Consider the following 5000-nt stretch of genomic DNA (forward strand, 5'->3'; position numbering starts at 1 on the left):
TAGATCTTTATTTATCTTTGTAATTTTACGCTCTCAAGAGATACACTATTGTTAAACATCTGCATTACTTAATTAAATAATTGTTATTTTGATCAACGTTTGCCTGTTATTATCTCAAATGCCGACCTTGATATGAAAAGTGTTTAAAACCACTGCATAGGGGACACTAGTGTGTTTGTGTGTACGCGCGTGTGTGGTAGACGTGTGGAAAGAAACAAGTGGTAGAGATCGGGGGGGACATGGACATAACCTTGATATTAACAGGGGACATGGACGACTAGGGGACACTAGCACAGAACATTGGACCTTGAACATTAACGCTCACCCTGGCATATTTGGACGAGTAGGGGTCTTCGAACAGCGACCACATGAACGGCTGCCAGATCTGCCACTTGGACAGCTTTTTGCCGTCCTTCCCCAAGCACAGGCGCTTCAGGTCGCCGTCCATGCCGTCCTCGTCCTCGTCGTCGGGCTCGGGCGTCTCGAAGCTGTCCAGCGCCTCCTCCGCGTCGCGGTGCTGCCGGTAGTTCATCCAGCAGCACGCCTCCACGTCCGTCTCGTCGATGCCCCAGAAGGCGAGCTCGTCCTCGAACAAGGGGCCGCAGACATCGTTGGGGCAGTGGAGCTTCCCCGTGCGGTAGTAGTTGAGGATGAACGAGAAGGTGGCCGGGTGGCGGTCGAAGAAGAACTCGTCGGACTGCGGGTTGTAGTCGAAGTTGCTGAAGGCGTCGGGCTCGGTGAGCCAGGAGAGACGCGTGCCGGGCAGCGTCTTCAGGGTGTTGCGGTAGGTCTCATGCCGAACGCCGCCGCAGTTGATCACGATCTTCTCGCTGTCTGACGCCGAACAAGTCATGGCTGCGCTGGGACATTATATTTCGGTCGGTTTTCGACCCCCGACGACTACTTGTTCCTTTTGCTTTTCTTCGCCCTTCATGCGCCACCTGCCTGATGCCTTGATTCTATCCAGCGCCGCGGAGTCACAAGACGAGCGGACGGATGAAGGAGACGGAGATGCGGGAACGCAAAAGGGGGGGGGAGGAGGAGTAGGTGCATGTGTGTCAGTGTGTGTGTGTGTGTGTGTGTGTGTGTGTGTCGTGTGTGCCTTTAACCACTTAAAGCCCATATGGGTAACCGTATAGTCCCTCAGGGCTCTATGCTAGTGTATTTTCTGTTTTGTGTTATTGTGGGGAAAGCTGAAAATAGCCGATCGACAATTAAGCTCACAATGCCACACAACATGTAGCGTTTTGTGCTTGTCGATCTCCCCCACAACGGATGTTTTGGTTTAAGTGGTTAAATGCATTTGAAATCTGAGGCTTTTTTTGTATACTACTGTTTAAATAGTTTTGAGAAAAAAATGCTGCTATTTGTCCCAAAGTGACCGCAAAAGATTGCTGCTATTTGCGAAGGTTGTTGTAGTCAATGTTGAATATTGTGCCACTCCTGGGGTAGGGGGAGGGCTTGGATGGAGGGTTGTTTTTTGTCTTTTTGCTTTTGTTTTTCTACTGTCTTTTTCTTTACTTTTTTGACTTTTTCCTGTTTTGGTGTGTAAAGGGAAAAATAGATGGATACTTGTACACTGTCAATAAATAAATCTTTACAAAAAAAATAAGCTTTATACCCTGTGTATATAACATATATAACGACGCACTGTGACATAGCTCTGTTTAACAAAATGCTGCACCCCCTCCAACTGTAGCCTATATAGGCTATACTTTCCCCATTTTCAACTGTTTTTATTATATTTTGACATTGCTTTGGCAATGTAAACGTATGTTTTCTCATGCCAATAAAGCTCCTTTGAATTGAATTGAATTGTCTGTGTGTGTGTGTGTGTGTGTGTGTGTGTGTGTGTGTGTGTGTGTGTGTGTGTGTGTGTGTGTGTGTGTGTGTGTGTGTGTGTGTGTGTGTGTGTGTGTGTGTGTGTGTGTGTGTGCGTGCATGTGTGATTGACAGACAGAAAGACAGACAGACAGACAGACAGACAGACAGACAGACAGACAGACAGACAGACAGACAGACAGACAGACAGACAGATGGACACAGGACAGATTCACAGATATATGTAAAAAAAATAAAAAATTAAAGCCTACAAAAAAGTATTTGGGAAACCATTTTTAATGAATGAATGATGAAAGAATGATGGTGCAGCTGTCCATGGTTCAATCCTTGTGTGTTCTGCATGGCCTAAGGCAGCATTTGGGAACCTGAAGGTTCTCGGTTTGGCTCCTCCTGGCTGTGTCGAAGTGTCCTTCCTTGAGCAAGACACTGAACCCCAGGCGACTGCTCCCCAGGTGGTGCTGTTCAATATAATTGCCCACTGCTCCTAATTGTTACCATGGGTTAAATGCAGAGGACAAATACAATATGTGCAAATGTAGGCAGTGGTGGAAAAAGTACTCACATGTTTTACTTAAGTAAAAGTATCAATACTGCAATGTAGAAATACATACAAAAAGTCCGGCATTCAAAATATACTTGAGTAAAAGTATAAAAGTATGTATAAGCATGAGAATAGCATATCTATAAGTTCACAATGTGTCGCATTGCAACGCATTGAGAGCTTGTAGATCGGCTATTTTCAAAAGGCCCAAATGTATATAGGACTGAAGTGGTTTTGTAATAATAATCGAAATCTACAAAGTAACTAGTAACTAAAGTTTTCAAATAATTTCTGTGGAGTAAAAGTACAATATTTACAGTACTTACGTACTGTACATGAAGGCTACTTAGTAACTTTAGGGTTCAATATGAGCACAAGGACAAGCACTCTCAACATTTTACAATGTGGTTTCATTAGATTCTTTACTTTAAATTATAGAGAGGGACAGAGAGAACTCTTTTGGCAACCTTGGGTCAATGTTAACTATAGGATTTAATGATTTGGGAAAATAAGCAATTGCGATTTTTCAGACCAATATTGTGATATAGCAAGTCGGAGGCTTTTTTGCCTCTTTTTGATAGGTGCAGTGGAGAAAGAGACCGGAAACACAGAGAGAGTGTGAACCAAATAGTTATGGCCGTCTGGGAATCAAACTGGGGACTTGTTGTCAGACATTTGAGCCCATGTGGTATGTGCCCTAATTAGCTATCAGGTTGCCACCCCAAACATTTACCATTTAACTACCACAACAGTGGTTCTGCCTGTCAACATAAATTGATATTAAAAGGACTATACAGGTGTTGTTGCATGTTTAGCCTACAAGTATGACTACAAGTCATGAATACTTTATACTACAGACAATTAAAATGTTGGACCCCCCTCTCTTTTATGCAATTGAGTGCAGCCTCTGTGATTTGGAAATTGCAGTATATTGCGATTTTGATTAATTGTTCATCTCTAGTGGTCACTGTCCTATAACCAGGAGGTCACAGGATTGATGTCCTTCACCCGCTGATGTGTCCTTAAGCAAGACACTAATCACTAGCAGCTCATTCGGGGCAAGTCTCTGTGCATGTGAGCTAAATCCCTCAATGTGTCAAATGTAAATCACATACCGTACAAGCACAAATGCTACAGATATGTACAACACAGAAAGCTCTTTTTATTTCAGACAAGACACACTACAAGCCTAATTTAGGCCCTGTAATTGTCCCCGCCAGGCTGAAAGGCATGGCCGAGACTATGTTTTGCACCCTGTCCGTCCGTCCTTCCGTCCGTCCATCCGTGTGTGTGTGTGTCCGTCATTCTGTCTGTGGACAGCTAATCTCTGGCACCGTTGGCTTGATTGCAGTGAAACTGTGCACACACACTTTCTGGATGCCAGAGCAGAACCTTTCACATGGGCCCAGTGGCGTACCCGCTGTAGAGGTAGGTCAGGCGGTCGCCTGCCCAACTAAGATCTCGCCTCCCCTAGAAAACCCAAATAACCCGAACATGTGTCATTGCGTGCTTAATGTCCTCAACATCACGCAAGCTTTGAACTGAGCAGATTGGACCTTCCGTTCCAGAGATAATGGCCAAAACATCTTGAAAACGTCCACTTTCACCGGTTTTCAATTGAGTTGAAATGTCTTTTTTGGGGGTAATAGTGAGGGTGCAAAAAAAAATCTCGCCTGCCCTAAATGTAATTCCTGGGGACGCCACTGCATGGGCCTGTTATAGCGTGATTCTTGCAAAAACATTTTCTTTGACAGTGCTCCTACAGATTTTGTCTCTATAGTCATTAAACAAAACTGGTCTTTCAGATTTTTCATATTCCATCTTGATTGGCTAAGCTTGGCTTCCAAAGTTTGCAGGAGTGCTCCGTTTTTAACAAAATGCCTCAAATCATGAACACAGCGTGCGATTTCCGTAAAATCTTGCACGCACATAGTACTATGGCGCTATAACAGGCCAATTTGTGTTTTTACCTATAACTGCACCGATCTGTGTACAACTTTTTATGCGCACTCCATGGAGGCCAAGGAAAAACCTTTGCTCTGCATTTTTCACTTCTGCCTTTTTCTTTTTTATCCCACAATTTTGTAACTCATTTTATTCACCCAGTGCCAATTGTCTATGTAATCCTGGGCGCTACTCTCCCTCTGCCAGCCTAGGGAGAGCCTAGAACTGAGCTCATGCTTCCTTCAATGCATGAGGAGCTAGCAAGCCGCTTCTTATAACCTGACAGGGGGGAGTTTCCCCGGTTGGACATAGTGTGTGAAAGGAACACGTTATTCCAACCAGTTTCTTTCCCCTCCATCAGGCACCCCGGCTGACCAGGGGGAGGCAGTAGAGACCAGGATTACTGCATGTTTTTTGTGGGGATACCTCCCCCTACCCTTGGGGACACGGGGAGAACATGCAAACTCCACACAGAAAGGCCCTTTCGCCAACCCCACCTAGGGCATGGGCACTGATGTAGGAGGAGCCCCTAGCGCCCACAGCTCCCCGGTGGGAATCGAACCCATGACCTTCTAGCTGTGAGGCGACAGCACTACCGACTGCGCCACCGTGCCCCCACATCTGCCTTTTATAGCGCCACCAGGAGGCCGACTTATGTAAAACATTTGTCTTG

The 5000-nt window shown here is 45.3% G+C and overlaps 1 pseudogene across 1 annotated transcript in view; it reads right to left on the reverse strand.

Moving 5' to 3' along the window:
- Window positions 1-856, reverse strand: part of LOC308098023 (voltage-gated potassium channel KCNC1-like) — a 74502-nt pseudogene extending 73646 nt beyond the window's left edge. Inside the window, exon 1 of the transcript in view lies at window positions 326-856. The product of the transcript in view is annotated as a voltage-gated potassium channel KCNC1-like (transcript). The remainder of the gene's footprint in view (window positions 1-325) is intronic.
- Window positions 857-5000: the final 4144 nt, after the last annotated feature.

The sequence above is a fragment of the Gymnoscopelus braueri genome (genome assembly GCF_963280865.1).
Source record: "Gymnoscopelus braueri genome assembly, chromosome: 13".
NCBI classification, from domain to species: domain Eukaryota; kingdom Metazoa; phylum Chordata; class Actinopteri; order Myctophiformes; family Myctophidae; genus Gymnoscopelus; species Gymnoscopelus braueri.